Raw genomic sequence first — 18,108 nt, forward strand, 5'->3', positions numbered from 1 at the left:
ACATGACAGAATGGCCTACCTATGGTGTGCAATCTTCATGAACGTAACTCAACTTTAAAGTGTTGCAATATTAGTCAAGCGACTTGCGGAATCAGTTACATTGCTACCCATGAGATTCATAACGAGCTGAACGTAGCTTAGATGATTAGTGAACTAGCACTCCGGAAGGCTAGGGCACTGAGTCTAAATCTTTCACACAACTTAACCCTAAATTGCCTCTAAGAGATAAAGGTAATGCCTAAAGTCATCACGCGGGTGATTTGCTTATGTAAGTAAAAGATTCAGCCGACGATCCAATGGCTAGCAACCCTAGGCAATTTGTAAACTGAGACTTACGCCTTCTATGACTACCCAAAATCGTCTGCTTATTCAAAAGTAGTGCATCCGGTCGACATCCTATGGCTAAAAGTTTGCAAAATCCAATGCCAAAATATACAACTGTAGTAGCTATGCAAACTCATTTGTTTTCTATGAAAGCCATGGGTCCGGTTGCTGGTTCTATAAGTTAAAAATGTTAAAATTTTGCAATTTGCCTTGGGAGGGCAATGCTCGTGAAGGCATCAAATCTGAGATGCATAACTATAGTAGCTACGTGGACTCTTCTACTTTCTGTGAAAGTCACACATCCAGTTGCCGACTCAATAAGTTAAAAATTTCGCAATTTGCCCTCGGGAGGGCAAGGCTTGTGAAGCCACTGTAGTTGAAGTTCATAACTATAGTAGTAATATGGACTCGTCTACTTTCTACAGAAGCCACACTTCTGGTTACCAGCTCTATAAGTTAGAAAAATTTCGAAAAACACCTCGTAGAGGCAAAGTTCCTTGGGCATTAAAGCTAAGACTATAGCCTAAAGTCATGACGTGGGATCGATCGCTTCAATGAAGTAGCTCACCTAGCTGCCCATCCTACGGTAAAGTCTTGCAAATCACCTCAAGCAGGCAAGACTTCCGAAACCCTTAAGCTAAAACTAGAACCTAAAGCACAACGTGGGATCTACTGCTTCATTGAAGGAACTTACCCAGCCGCCCGTCTTACAGTAAAGTTTGCAAAAGACATAGCGAAATTGTGAGGATGAAACAAATAAAAGAAAGCAATTCATTAAATTTCTAGCAAATTGATAAACTGGCTTGAAGGTTAATAAAGTTCAAACAAAGAAGAACAAAAGGAAAAGAATAAAATTCCTAAGTCTAAGCAAAAAGACTACTCATCAGCAGCTTATGCAACCACTGGTTCCTCGACTACCATGCCTTCAGTAGCCACACCGCTCTCAATAACCAAAGCTTCCATCAACTTATCCTCAGTTGCCCTTGCTTAGATAATCTGACCATCAGCAGCTCCACCAAAGGCAACCTTAAATGAGAAGTTAAGTAGAACAACTACAGAAATGGAGTAAGTCTCGAAGTCTTTCTCGAAAAACTCATAATTTGACGGCCTACCCTGGAAATGGTCTACATAGCCAAGCATGTAGAAATTGACCTAACAAGAAGCAAGTGCCACTACATAATCGACCCTCTCATTCTTCAACTATATATTTTCCTCATCTAACCCAGTGTGAGCATCTTGCAATATATTCAGTTCTTTCTTCAGGTTCTCGCTAGCAGACAGTACACCTTGTACATCCACTTCCTTGGACTCAAGCTTACTGGTAACATCCTTAAGATGAAACACTTCACCATGCAAGAATATAAGCTCCCCGTCCTTGTTAAAATAAGCAGATTGTAGCTCCGAATTAACACACTCAAGGTCTTGGACCACGGTGCAAAACGACTGACTTTCTTCTCTATAGCTTCCAACATTGCTGGAGTTGCACCAAGTTTAGCTTTCAAATCGATGACTGATAGGAGCATATTTAGGCGACTTACTTAGCTTGTTTTCGTGCATTTATATTGTTAATTCATAGTTGTTTTAGTAGTGTAAGCCATTTTCGTGTGTTTTTAGGTTCATATGGCTAAGGAAGCAAAAAGATGCATTTTGGAGCATTTTGGAGCAAAATTGGACTTGGAATGGATAGCTTATGTTTGGAGCAAAAGGAATGGACGAAATTGAAGGATTCCTAATCCATTGCAGCCACATGCACATTCAATCATTCACACCAAAACCTTGCACATGCTTTCCCATTTCATTATTCATTCACTTTGCAGCCACCATTCACTCTTTAATCCACATGCATTCATCATCATTCACCCTAGCTTTAATTCACATGCAAATGCATTCATTTTCAGCACCAAACACCATCATTGCCGTGCATCCCATTCCATCTCCCACTCTTTAATCCATTGCAGCCACATGCACTCCCTTTAATTAATTCAACCTAGCTGTCAAAGCACATGCACATTCACCTTTCATTCCAGCCATTCCACATGCATTTCCAACCCACATGCACCCTTTAATCATTCAACCATGCAGCCACACATTCACCCACATGCATTCCCCCTTTAATCCACATGCTCTCCCATTTCAGATTGCATTCCCACTCACCACAAATCAGCCACATGCACTTTGCCTTTCATCATTGCACCACAAATCAGCCACATGCATTCACTCTTCATAAATCAGCCACATGCATTCATCATCATAACCTAGCTGTCATATTCCCTCTTTTAATCATTCATCCACCTATAAATAAGCATCCATTGCAGCCACAAAGGGGGATTCATTCATTCAGAAATTCATTCACTCTTCCATATTCCAGAAATTCGTCAAAACCTCTCCACACCCTTGCAGCAGCCACCAAAACACTTTTCTCCTCCATTGCAGCCACTCCAACCACTCCCCATCCATTCATACACAAAACCTATCATTCTACATCATCCATAATCCCCAAAACTCACCTTAGACCTTGTGCAGCAACAAAGAGGAAGAGAAAAGGGCCTAAACGTTCATACAATTCAAGTTTGAGTTGTTGGAATGTTTAGGTGTTTCTTTTCCTTTGAATTCAATGTTTAATTTCAATTCTCTTTGTTTTGTACGTATGAGGAACTAAACCCCCCTTGGCTAGGGGGGGATTCGAAATATATGTTTATGCTTGCATTTTGATTTGATTACTTCTAATTGCGTTTCATAAGTTGTGGATTCAATTTGTTTAACCGTTTGATTGATAACTTATTTATGTATGTTTATTGAGAGTGCACGCTTAATTTTCATGCATGAATTTGACGCTAGAATATAAGTGAGTTTCACCTAATAGTTATGAACTTATATTCACAAGTAGTGGAGGTTGCTTATAAACAATTGCGTTAAACGAATTCTTGGCATAAGTTTCATGCGTATTCCATAGTTAGGGACTTTGATTAGGAATAATTTGGTTGTAATGCGTATCCCATTCAATCCAATAAATCTAGGGAAATCTGAAAGTTAATTTAAGCGGACCTAATTAACTTGGAGCATTGAGAATTCATGGTTTATTGAAATGCAATTGGAAATCGTTTTATTATGCAAGTGTAACATGTGTGGAGATGAACCCCTTGGCTAGCATCCATTCATTCCATTTCATCAATTTCATATTTACATTCTGTTTTAATTGCAATCTGTCCATTTAATTTAGTTTTGTCAAAACCTTAATCCCCCTTTACTTTAATGTCAAATTAGTTAGAAATCAATTTAGTTTGTGTTCATAAGTGTTTTGATTCAATTTGTTACACAAATTCGTCCAAATTCACCAAAGTGCTCAAAACTGCCCAGAAAGTGTTTTTAAGGCAGTTTTGAGTGTTTTGGGTGATGTTTGAGTCTTTTAGTTTGTTTGAGTCTAGTATAGTGTTTTATATTGTGTTTTTACGTTTTTGAGTCAAATCCAAGTGATTAACAATCCCTCCTAATCCCCGGTCCAGAACGATCCCTACTTATACTTATACTACAATTGTCAAAAAGAGGGTTTAATTTGTGTGCGTATAAATCTCGCATCAAATTTTGGCACCGTTGCCGGGGATTAGTAAATTTGGTAATCTCTTGGATTGTTCGTTTCTGTTATGCATTTTAGTTTTAGTTTTTGATTTGTGTTTTGTTTGTTGATTTCAAGTACTAGAGAAGCACAACATGGCACTTGATAATGCTTCTCTTTTGTCACAGCTCATGGAAAGGTCCCAAATCCAAAGCGTTGGTACATTTGATCTTCAATCAAGGAATAACGTGTTTTCCAATACTTACAATTCGGATTGGAGTGATCATTCAACTTCTATGTGGTGGGAACCTCAAAATGTTCAACAAGAAGGATATTGGCAGCCACTTCATATTCAATATGCCCAACCAAACTCAAGTTCGTCAATAGATTATAATCAAAAGCTTAATGAATTAATTTGTTTGGTGCAGGGCTCACAAAATCAAGTCAAGGAGGGCCAAAATCAAGACAAAAGGTTGGACCACTTGGAAAAGCAAATTGGGCAGATCGCGGAGTTCGTAGGACAGTTTCGAGACCAAGGCGAACTCCCTAGTTCAACCATTGGAAATTCGAAGGGAGAATTTGAAACTACCAAGGAAATCATGTTGAGAAGTGACAAGGAGGTTGGAACGGACCCTCAACCATCAAAATCAAATCACAAGGAAGAGGAATACATCCAACCCACGGCAAGGGTGGAAACACCTTTACCGGAGGCACCTATTGCTCCTATGCCATCTAATTCAGGTATGGTTGTTCCAAATTTCATTATTTTTAACCCCGTTCCAACAAGTATCCCTATTCCTTGCAGATTCATGACTTCCAAGGAAGAAGAAGGTGAAAAAGACATCTTGGAAGCCCTTCCAAAGGTGAAAAGTAGGGAATGTCATGAATTCATCAAAGAGAACGTTCTTGAAACCACAAAACCCAAAGAAGTTGAATTTGATGACATTGGACAAGTCATAACCATCACATGCAATCTGGCCAAGTCCAATATCCCTGAAACTTTCAAAGGAGTGGTGTTTGTCATTGAGTTCTTGTCGGACAAAACAAGTAAGTCATCTTTTCCAAATTCCATTACATTTTATACTAACTTGTTGTTTTTTATGAATCAGGCACCTACACTAGAATTCAAGTATCACCTTCCATTCAAGGACCAATTCCATGCATTTTGATTTGATTAAAAAAAAAAAAAAAAAAAAAAAAAAGAAAAATAAAAGAAAAATAAAAGAATGTAACTTTCACAAAGGTTGTTTGCTTGAAGCCCCACTACTTGGCAAAACTCTCGGAGTAGGAGGCATCGAAGCAGGAGGCATCGGAGCAGAAGACATAGGAGTGGAAGGCATCGAAGCGGAAGGCATCGGAGCAGGAGGCATCGGAGCTAGAGCATTCCAGGCCTCAATACTTGGCCAAACGCTGGATGACCCATGAAAAAGGTGCCTCTGGAGATAAGCCGCAAGCCTTTGACGGTCACTTTGAATTCGACCCTCAGATTCTTGCAGCTCATCAAGCTTCCTCTTCATGCCCGACGAATAGTTATTTGCAAGCACATGCAAACTTCTATTCTCGTACTTAAGCTGCTGGATCTCTTGCTTAAGACTTTCCACCTCTGCCATCAATGATTCCACCTGACGGGAGCTGGCAAGCAGGCGTTGGCCCATGTTGGACACAGAGCCTGCACACTGAACACTGAGAGCGAGGGACTCTTGAACGGCCAACTCATCGGACCATCCTGAAAGCAGCCTGCTATCCTTAGGTGTGAGGAGGTTCCTAGCTACTATCGTAGCTGTTGTTGCATCCGTCATCATGGAGTCTTCACCTGAAAGAGGACCATTAGAAGATAAGAAAAGAGGGCGCCATACATTACCTTGACGGGGCGCAACCGGATCGCTGCTGAGACTCAAATCTAAGCAAAGGTTCGATGGGTTAGTCATTTTCCAAAGGTGTTCAAAGAGAAGGGTTGGATGGAGTAAATTTTCAAAGGGCCGGAGACGATTTTCAAGAATGGGCAATCTTCAGAGTGTGTATGTTAGGGTGATCGATAGCTCTATAAAAAGCCAAGGCGACGCGTCCACCGATTCAAAAAGCCGGAATTTCCTGCGTAAAGTTCGGCGACGATCTCTCGGCTTTTCAGAAAACGCGTTCAACTTTGTCAAAAGATCTCTGACAAAGCTGAAAACACGTTGATGCGAGAATTATACGCACACAAATTAAACCCTCTTTTTGACAATTGTAGTATAAGTATAAGTAGGGATCGTTCTGGACCGGGGATTAGGAGGGATTGTTAATCACTTGGATTTGACTCAAAAACGTAAAAACACAATATAAAACACTACACTAGACTCAAAGAATGCAAAACTAAACTTTAAAACACTCAAACAAACTTAAAGACTCAAAACAGCACAAATACACTCAAATCTGCCTAAAAACCACTTTCTGGGCAGTTTTGAGTATAAACACAAATTTGGACGAAATTAAGTTGTAACTTGACTCAAGACTCTTAAAAACACAAACTAAATTGATTTCTAACTAATTTGACATTAAAGTAAAGGGGGATTTAGGTTTATACGAAATTAAATTAAATGAACAAATTGCAATTAAAACAGAATGTAAATATGAAATTGATGAAATGGAATGAATGGATGATAGAATAGCTAAGGGGTTCATCTCCATACATGTTACACTTGCATAATAAAATGATTTCCAATTGCATTTCAATAAACCATGACTTCTCAACGCTCCAAGTTAATTAGATCCACTTAAATTAACTTTCAGATTTACCTAGATTCATTGGATTGAATGGAATACGCATTACAACCAAATTATTCCTAATCAAAGTCCCTAACTACGGAATACGCATGATAGAGACATTCAACAAAGATCATTAAGTTCAACGGAAATCATAAACATCGACGAGGCATTCGTTACTATGGAATACGCATGAAACTTATGCCAAGAATTCATTTAACGCGATTGTTTATAAGCAACCTCCACTACTTGTGAATATAAGTTCGTAACTATTAGGTGAAACTCACTTATATTCTAGCGTCATATTCATGCATGAAAATTAAGCGTGCACTCTCAATAAACATACATAAATAAGTTATCAATCAAACAGTTAAACAAATTGAATCCACAACTTATGAAACGCAATTAGAAGTAATCAAATCAAAATGCAAGCATAAACATATATTTCGAATCCCCCCCCCTAGCCAAGGGGGGGTTTAGTTCCTCATACGTACAAAACAAAGAGAATCAAAGAAACACCTAAACATTCCAACAACTCAAAACTTGAATTGTATGAACGTTTAGGCCCTCTTCTCTTCCATTCCTCATTCGTACAAAACAAAGAGTATTGAAATTAAACATTGAAATCAAAGAAACACCTAAACATTCCAACAACTCAAACTTGAATTGTATGAACGTTTAGGCCCTCTTATCTTCCTCTTCGTTGTAGCACAAGGTCTAAGGATAGTTTGATGGTGTGAATGGTTTGGGGAGTGGTGAAAATGGAAGGGGGCGGTGTTTGGATTAGTAGGGAAACTCACGGCCAAGGATTGGTGTTTTTGGTGAATTTCTGAATATGGAGGAATGAATGAATTGTGGCTGCAATGGATGCTTATTTATAGGTGAAGAAGAGGGAATATGACAGCTAGGAACTTGGTGGAAATCTGAAAATGCATGTGCAATGTTTTGGGAGAAAATGGGAGTGCATGTGGCTGCAATGGATTAAAGGGTGAATGCATGTGCAATGATGAAGTGGGATGGCTGAAATTGTAAGGGGAATGCATGTGGGTGAATGTGTGGCTGCATGGTTGAATGATTAAAGGGTGCATGTGGGTTGGAAATGCATGTGGAATGGCTGGAATGAAGGGTGAATGTGCATGTGCTTTGACAGCTAGGTTGAATTAATTAAAGGGAGTGCATGTGGCTTGGCTGGAATGAATGGAATGCAATCTGAAATGGGAGAGCATGTGGGTGAAATAATGAAGGAATAAGTGCATGTGGCTGAATTGGTGGTGCAAAGTGAATGAATAATGAAATGGGAAAGCATGTGCAAGGTTTTGGTGTGAATGATTGAATGTGCATGTGGCTGATTTATGAAGAGTGAATGCATGTGGCTGCAAGGTGTGAATGATTATGGGTGCATGTGGCTGCAATGGATTAGGAATCCTTCAATTTCGTCCATTCCTTTTGCTCCAAACATAAGTTATCCATTCCAAGTCCAATTTTGCTCCAAAATGCTCCAAAATGCATCTTTTTGCTTCCTTAGCCATATGAACCTAAAAACACACGAAAAAGGCTTAAACTACTAAAATAACTATGAATTAACAATATAAATGCACGAAAACAAGCTAAGTAAGTTGCCTAAATATGCTCCTATCACACGTGGAGGCCATTATCGTAAATCCAGAAAATGCTTACCTTGTTATAACATATGTGAGATACTAGTCTTTCATGTTTACATCAATCTCTCACATATAACTAGTGTAGGGTGTGTAGTCAGAAAATCTGTGTGAAAATAGAGTGCACTCTAGTAAGGAATTGAGGAAATTCTCTAAGGCATGTTACTACATTCGAAATGTGTTTTAATTGATTAAATGCGAACTAGTATGTGGTGACTATGAGTAAGAATGTACTTAAGTGTAAAGATGGCTAAAATCTGTGGGAATAATGATTTTTAACATGTCATGTGCATTGGAAATCCCTGAGACGATTGTTGGAAGGTTTAGGTTGTGTTTTACTTGTTTAGTGTCGTTTTGTTTGTTTTGTTTTTCTGTTTTGCTCGAGGACGAGCAAAAGCTAAGTGTGGGGGAATTTGATAGGAGCATATTTAGGCGACTTACTTAGCTTGTTTTCGTGCATTTATATTGTTAATTCATAGTTGTTTTAGTAGTTTAAGCCATTTTCGTGTGTTTTTAGGTTCATATGGCTAAGGAAGCAAAAAGATGAATTTTGGAGCATTTTGGAGCAAAATTGGACTTGGAATGGATAGCTTATGTTTGCAGCAAAAGGAATGGACGAAATTGAAGGATTCCTAATCCATTGCAGCCACATGCACATTCAATCATTCACACCAAAACCTTGCACATGCTTTCCCATTTCATTATTCATTCACTTTGCAGCCACCGTTCACTCTTTAATCCACATGCATTCATCATCATTCACCCTAGCTTTAATTCACATGCAAACGCATTCATTTTCAGCACCAAACACCATCATTGCCGTGCATCCCATTCCTTCTCCCACTCTTTAATCCATTGCAGCCACATGCACTCCCTTTAATTAATTCAACCTAGCTGTCAAAGCACATGCACATTCACCCTTCATTCCAGCCATTCCACATGCATTTCCAACCCACATGCACCCTTTAATCATTCAACCATGCAGCCACACATTCACCCACATGCATTCCCCCTTTAATCCACATGCTCTCCCATTTCAGACTGCATTCCCACTCACCACAAATCAGCCACATGCACTTTGGCTTTCATCATTGCACCACAAATCAGCCACATGCATTCACTCTTCATAAATCAGCCACATGCATTCATCATCATAACCTAGCTATCATATTCCCTCTTTTAATCATTCATCCACCTATAAATAAGCATCCATTGCAGCCACAAAGGGGGATTCATTCATTCAGAAATTCATTCACTCTTCCATATTCCAGAAATTCGTCAAAACCTCTCCACACCCTTGCAGCAGCCACCAAAACACTTTTCTCCTCCATTGCAGCCACTCCAACCACTCCCCATCCATTCATACACAAAACCTATCATTCTACATCATCCATAATCCCCAAAACTCACCTTAGACCTTGTGTAGCAACAAAGAGGAAGAGAAGAGGGCCTAAACGTTCATACAATTCAAGTTTGAGTTGTTGGAATGTTTAGGTGTTTCTTTTCATTTGAATTCAATGTTTAATTTCAATTCTCTTTGTTTTGTACGTATGAGGAACTAAACCCCCCTTGGCTAGGGGGGGATTCGAAATATATGTTTATGCTTGCATTTTGATTTGATTACTTCTAATTGCGTTTCATAAGTTGTGGATTCAATTTGTTTAACCGTTTGATTGATAACTTATTTATGTATGTTTATTGAGAGTGCACGCTTAATTTTCATGCATGAATTTGACGCTAGAATATAAGTGAGTTTCACCTAATAGTTATGAACTTATATTCACAAGTAGTGGAGGTTGCTTATAAACAATCGCGTTAAACGAATTCTTGGCATAAGTTTCATGCGTATTCCATAGTTAGGGACTTTGATTAGGAATAATTTGGTTGTAATGCGTATCCCATTCAATCCAATGAATCTAGGGAAATTTGAAAGTTAATTTAAGCGGACCTAATTAACTTGGAGCATTGAGAATTCATGGTTTATTGAAATGCAATTGGAAATCGTTTTATTATGCAAGTGTAACATGTGTGGAGATGAACCCCTTGGCTAGCATCCATTCATTCCATTTCATCAATTTCATATTTACATTCTGTTTTAATTGCAATCTGTCCATTTAATTTAGTTTCGTCAAAACCTTAATCCCCCTTTACTTTAATGTCAAATTAGTTAGAAATCAATTTAGTTTGTGTTCATAAGTGTTTTGATTAAAGTTATTTCCCAATTTCGTCCAAATTCACCAAAGTGCTCAAAACTGCCCAGAAAGTGTTTTTAAGGCAGTTTTGAGTGTTTTGGGTGATGTTTGAGTCTTTTGGTTTGTTTTAGTGTTTTAAGCGTTTAGCTTCGCATTCCTTGAGTTTAGTTTAGTGTTTTAAACTTTATTTTACGTTTTTGAGTCAAATCCAAGTGATTAACAATCCCTCCTAATCCCCGGTCCAGAACGATCCCTACTTATACTTATACTACAATTGTCAAAAAGAGGGTTTAATTTGTGTGCGTATAATTCTCGCATCAATGACCTCCCAATGAACAGTTTCTAGCTGCACAAAAGTAGGGATAGAGATATCAAACCCTTCAAAATGACGAGTTTAAATTCGAGTTTCTCAATCTTTTCAGCAGTCGAGCAAAGCTGAGCCGTCAACACCACCTCGACCTCATTAGCACTTTTAGTAGCATCTTAATCCACCCATATGGACCCAGCTACCAAGATCAAAGTCTTCTACATAGTAGCAAGCAAGGAGGACTTTCTCAAGTAGGCAGGACACTACGTAAAAGAGTCTGAGTGAATAATCTTCCCAGCACTATCAACAAACTTGGTGCACGCATCGACATCCTCAAGCAAGTAGCATTCAGTAGCACACAAATATCAGAAAATTCCTCAAAAACAGATTCAATGGACTTTTCACAACTGCTCATGCGAGCAAACTTCCCCTTCTCAACAGAAGAATCAGTTGTAGTAGTAGTAGAAACAGGCCCCAGTGCCACTTTAGCAACAAAATCCACATTCTCGCTCTTCATAACAGTGAACATCTCAGAAGCCAAACTGGGCTTAGCTCCAGAGGCACCATTTGGTACAAATCTAGACACTAAGGTAGTACAGAACTTTTACGATAAACAATTGTCACAGCAATAGTCGTGCCCACCTTCAGAGCAGCATGCTTTGCAGGCTCAAACTTAATAGTTTTTTTCTTCCCCTTGGGAGAAGTCAGATCAATGACAAGTTTTTCAATACCATACGTCAAACCCCATACCCTAGCCCCATTTTCTCCTCTAGCGCGCAGCCTGCAAAGATCTAACCTAACATGCTTCAAGGCCTTACTCAGAAGGAAGGCCACACCACCCTTCTTCTCTCAAGGTGACACCTAGCCCATATAAGCCTCACATCTCTCTTTCCTTAGTAGCATGAGGCCGTGCCCAGACTACCAAGCATAGGGCCTTGTGCCCAAGCCGTGGCCCCAACCACACAATTCTTAGCCTACGTCAGTCGTGCGCCAACCCAAGCTCACGCCACCACCTCTGTGCGCCCAAGTTGTGGCCCCAGCCATGCAATTCTTGGCCCACACCAGTTGTGCGTTGACCCAAGCTTAGGCCGCCAGCTCTTTGCGCCCAAGCCGAAACCCCAGCCACCTAATTCTTGGCCTGCGCCAACTACGCGCTGAGCCAAGCTTACGCCGTTAGCTCCTCAGCCTAGCCCAGCCGATTCTTAGCCTTTGCCAGCCAGCCGTGTCGCACTGTACAAGTTCTCCGAGCTGCTTGATTTACGCAACAGCTTCATCGCTGTTAAGTCACCACCCTCAGCGCTACTGAGCCATTTTTTCAAGCCCCAAGGCTTCAAAAAATTAAGAAGAAAGAAAGTTAAATATTTTCTTACCTTGGTGTAGTACAGAGAAGAAGAACAACAATGCGAAACAACTCTTTGCAAGGGCAAGAGGAGAAAAGATCTAAAGAAAGGGGAACAAATTTCCTATGATTTCTCTCTTCCTTGTGGGGATGAAAATTGTTCTCCAAATTCATTTAATCCCCTGATTAAGGAACAATTAAATATGCATTTGGGGCAATTGGTTTCCTTTTCCTAGAAGAGTCTATCTCCAAGTTAGAGAATGAGATCTACATCAAATTGGGAAATAACTCTCTACACACCTAGGCAGGGGCTTCTACACTTATTACCTTTTTTCCTACATGCAGCCCAACAGGTGTACTGGGGTACTTGTGGAGCCTAAATAATCCCAAAAATCTTAGAGGCGACACGTGGACTTTTGCTCAAGAAAGACAAGATTGTCTTCATTAAATGGGCAAGCTTCTCAAATACTCTCACATGTAGCTCAACACCCCTGAAGGTCCAAGCAGCTGAATACGACTGCTCACAACTCACCTGCCCATGGTAAGGATAAGTCAAAGGCATTAAAGATAAGGAAAAGTCAAAGGCATTCAAGTAAGTAATCCTTATTTTAATGAACTAGAGATACTTCCACCATTATCTTAAGATATTATTTCCTATTTAATATCTTAAGAATAATCTTTCTATACACCTTGGCTAATAAGATGCCGCCACGGGTAAGGTAAAAACCCTAACACAGTGGCCGGCCACTCCCTTATAAATACCTTCATCTATACCAAAATTTGGTAAGCTTTTGCTACCTCTAAAAGCCCTAAATACATACTCTTTTCAAAGAAACTAATTTAGGCATCAGAGATCAATTGGCCTAACACCCCCCTCCCCACCAAACCTCTTGAGCGTATAAGGCTTCAGTCTTTGATCAAAGGTGTTGATTGTTTTGCATATGCATTTTTGTCAAAGAAAAGGACAACGGAAATTTGCATCGATACAATCTATGTTCTACATCTAAGTTGGAAATTTTATCATTTATTCGTTCAACAAGCCTTAAATATAATGAATTTTTCATTCCAATCCAAGCCTAAAGACCAAACGAGGCCAAGCCCTTAATTTGTATCATAATCCAAATATACAAGCTAAATACATAATCAAAGTAGTGGGGAATGTTAGACAATATTTAAAGTACAAGGAAGTTGTTACAACCTATTCCTTAAAATATTATATTTTATTCTCAATACATGTGAAAAGACCATTTTGCCCCTGAGTGGGTGTCTTGAGTAATTTTCAAGCCTTGACTTTAAGTCTAATTTCTTATACTTTCTTACTTTTTTTCTAAATATACTAATGGATGTGAATGTGAAAATGGAAACAAAATTCAAATCGAAGTCTCAAGGGCATAATTGTAGTTTTTATAATTACGGAGGGCAAAAACGTAATTTCACTTAACTTTGGTTAGGTGGGCTTACACTCTCTCTCAGTTCCTCTCTTCCCTAACTTTCAGATCACCCACTCTCTCTCTCTCTAAACTCTCTTTCATCTCAAACTCACTCTTTCTAGCACCCAGAGAAGAGAGCTTTCACTCTCCCACTTACCATCACAAATCGAGACCCAAAACCACATATTTGGGATCCCTAGGACTTGAGGAACTTAGCGGTACCATTGCATGTGGGATCGAAGCATGGGTAATGAGTTGGAAATGTGCCCTAAAACCAATCATCTGATGATACTTTATAGACATTTCACATGTTAAACTAATCTAGTTTAATATTAAGGGCAAAGATTATTGTTTGAGCCGTCTCATATAAATGTTATATGCTTAAACGATAAGTCCAAGGAATATGTGATTGGAAGAATGCGATCTAAAGAAGTTAGATTCATGAGACCATTCTTTCGTTGACACATCCTAAACGTTCCTGATCATAGGATTGTCAATTGGGCATTGACAGTCCGTTAAGATCAGTACGTGCTATGTCTTCTCTCAGGGAGAGTGACTAGTCTCGAGTCATTGGTGTGTGTGACATCAAGACAAGTACGTAGGTGCTCAATAGAGAATGAGTTCACTGAACACGATCAACGAAGAGTTCTCATATTCATGTCACATGAGAACTCATGGTTGGGATAATGCAAAGTAGTCCTTTGACCTGAGGCATCACATTTGTCTTGTGGTTAGGTCCTTAATCTTTGATTATGTCAAAGTCACTCCATCAGGAGGGTGTCCACGACATCGTCGGGGTTAAGCCACTTAGCCATGGAGGCAAGTGAATGCGCAACAAGGGATCTCTAACCTTCAAACTGTTTGAGGGAGAATACTCTATGATATGATTTAGAATCTCTGGCCAGAGTATGAATGAGATGTTGGAATGCGTTCCAAATCACATTCAAGGTAATCATATAAGCACAAGACTCACATTGGATAGTAGACATGAATAAACTATCAAACCAAACAATGTGGTCAAGAGTATTGTATTAGAGAAAGACCGTATTGCATTTGTAATCCTAAAACTGAATAGGTTCTCCACCTCTTCTGATTAGCTTGGGTAACCATGACATGCTGCTAGGCGTCAACCATGGTTTGTGGAAGCCCTAAAAGTGTATTATCACTAACGGGAGAATTGAAAGTAAGTTTCAATTCACAATCGATTTGAAAGAGTTTGAATCGCCCACTGCCTCGCTAAAAGGAACCAAATGGATCGTACACCGTGTAAGGTAAAGATTGAAGATTCAACGGAGATGAGTAAGAATAATTAAATGGCTTAATTATTTATGGCAAGGATTAATTAATATGTTAATTAATCAAACGAATAAGTTCGTTAAAGACCTCAGGATAGTTTTGGACCTTAAGGCCCAATGGGCTTCGAACGTCAAGTCCATTGACTTAAGTTGTGTGACAACTTAATGAATAATGATTCACAAAGGCCCAAATAGCCCAATGAATACCCTAAGGCCGGCCATTTAGAGAAAGAGTGGGCTTTAGACTTATTTACAGGTTTGCCACTCAAATGAATTAAGGTATAAGTGTGACTTTATAGCCAAAATTCATTAAGGGTTGTTTTTGGGGAAATTGGAAAAACACAAACTCTCTTTTCTCTCTAGAAATGGCCGGCCACCCTTGAGGAAAACATCTAGCAATCTTACTTCCTCAAGGTCACTCATTTCTTCTCCAATCTTACCTTGGTGTGGAGACTTAGAGGTTCTCAATTTTGGGAACTTGGAGAAACCTTTTCATCCATCCAAATCCATGGATCTAAGATGCAAGGAATGAAGGCCCTCTCTTTGGGTGATTAGCCTTTGCTTATGCAAAGAGGAATCTACAAAGGTATTGATTTCTCAACTCACTTTGTTTTGAGTTGAGTCTTGGTTCACCTATCTACTAGGCTTTGAAGTTCATGGGTTAAGTTTTGTTTTTGAGTGCATATAAACATGATTCCGCCTTTTAATTGTTAATTGCATGTTGTTGATGTTGCTCAAATGAACTTGTTTTTCACAAATCTTCCTTCATAATGCTCTGCCATTGAAGCTTTAAGCTTCAAGCTTCGAAACTCTAAACCCATGCGAGGTTTGGCTTGATTCTTGCTTATATGTACTTTCTCCTTGCTTGGGAAGTGATTTGTGAGAAATTTTACTTCGAAATTGATGGGTTTAACCCCTACATTCTCTCTAAAACCTTGCCAGTTTCCTGTCATCTTCTCCGAGCAAATTCCGGTGAGTTCGGGGTTTTTGGAGCTCGAGCTCAACTTGAACAAGTCCCACGTAATTAACTACCTTTTTGCATATGGATTTTAGTTGGAAATTACTAAGATTTAACATACATGCACCTTGTATCTCATTTTCAAAACCAAGCCAACCTCATCGAATTCGAGGTGGATTCGACCTCTCCTCATTCTAAATTGATTTTAGGTGAGTTCCCAAGACCTTATTTGATATTTTCTAGGATTTTGATGGTGAAATCATGAGTTTTGGACTGATTTGATGGTGAGTTCCCAAGACCATATTTGATACACTCTTCCCGATGATCGGTGCATGGCACTGGCAATGGCGAGTGCAACATCTAATTGTTGAACCACGGTGGTGAGTACGACTACGTGTTTGCTAGCGACGATGACCCATGGTGGTGCGTCTTTCCCAATGTGTGACACCACCGCAGCGACACGTGGCTAGAGCACGGAGGGGTGTGGCGGCGCGTGCAGGACCCGAGGCCTACCCCTAGGTTTTTTGGTGTTCTGAATTACGTGGCACCCTCTATTTGTTCAAATTCTCCACCTAAATGGTAGTTTTGGATAATTTTCCATAAAATGTCGATTAAAGCTTAACTTAGCTTTATACTTAATTCACAGGCTTACTTAAGGATTAAAATATTTAGGGGTGGGCAAACGGATCTAGAATCGGTGAGGCAGGGTGGTTACAACTGATTCGGGACAGGTACGAGGTGGATCCGAATTTAATAAAGAAGAAACGGGGCGAGGCAGGACGGGGTGTTGATATTTACAAGGCGGGACGAGTCCAAAACTTTAGTGTAACATAAGTGTTAAGCTTCCCAGTCCTCTCCCCACTTTCTCATTTCTTCCACCCATACATTCTTTTTCCCAAATCCTAGACTCCCTATCTTAGTCTTCTTCTTCTTCCCAATCTCGTACAGTCATTTCGTCGAATTCAATTGGGATTTTCTTTAGGAAATTTATTTGATTGTTTAAGAGAAAATAATTTGTTGTTTTCTTTTTGAATTTAGATGGTTGTTATTTGGGAAATATCCTTGTGGAAGCAAAAAGGACAGCCAGATAATGTCTCGTCTACATCAAAATCAAAATCGTATACAACCACCATCTTCGAGAAGCTCATGCAGGAGATGTCGTGAGAAACTTGAGAGATAGCAAAGATTGAAGATAGATGACTATGGCGTGACGATGGCAGTAGACCTTGTCGATGACGGTGGGCTCGAGATTGACGAAGATGGCTTGTCGAGGAGGATCTGGGTTGTTAAGGAAGATTTGTATTGCTGCAATGCATTGTAGTGCAGTTCATGAGAATTATGTTTTTTGAAAAAACAAATTAAAAAATAAGGGTTGGAACCAACCTATTTTAAATGGGCCGAGTTAGGTCTTGCTCCAAAACTCAAAATCCACTTACCTACTCTAGCCCGCCGCGTTACAATTTAAATAGGGTAGCGTCCAATTCCTCCAAATTTGGGCCCGACCTGTCCCATGCCTACCCCTAAAAAGATTATAACAAGGAGCATGTTGACAATAAATGCTCTTCTTACCTGTGAGTGGACCTTTTCGAAAAAACTAAATGTTTTACGTTATTTATTTATAGGTTGATGCATATTACTATCGTTCGTCTTCAACGAGGCTTACTAACTTATTTAACTTAAATGATATCTTGAGATCATTGGTGATTCATTTTCACCACATGATTACCGTACATATCGTATAGCTAGGTATGCGCGTGGGTTTATTGCAGGTACATATCCTATCCTAGAAGAGGCTAGAATTTTCTAGTAGACAGTAGATATCGACCAGGTAGATGCCATTCCACCTACTTCCAATATATATATATATATATATATTTTATTATTATTGATTTACTTTCTTTGATATGATGAGCAAGATTGAATTGATCTTGACTCTTATTATTATAGTATTATAATGTATGTAGTTTTTACTATACATGTGATTTCAAAACCAAGATTATTATATTGGAATGATCTTGATGAGATAAAACTGGTCCACTTAAATTTTGTTTTGTCGACCCCTCAAGACGTAGCGAGAATAACGAAAACACTGGTGGTGATGAATGGGCTTGGCAATTAGGCTTTCATCCTCTGGACTTATGGTGATGGTTCATTTACTGCAGTTTTATCTTTATTGTAATAATTGCATGGTCATACTTTTGATTATGCACAACACTGGACTTTTATGTGTTTATTGTTGTGTGAAACTTCTAGCTGCTTTAATGTGATGTGATAATAACAAGATTTAATCCCAAGATTTTGTGTCCCTAA

Source organism: Pyrus communis, chromosome 1 (assembly GCF_041283825.1).
Source record: "Pyrus communis isolate YQ-2024b chromosome 1, ASM4128382v1, whole genome shotgun sequence".
Lineage (NCBI taxonomy): Eukaryota > Viridiplantae > Streptophyta > Magnoliopsida > Rosales > Rosaceae > Pyrus > Pyrus communis.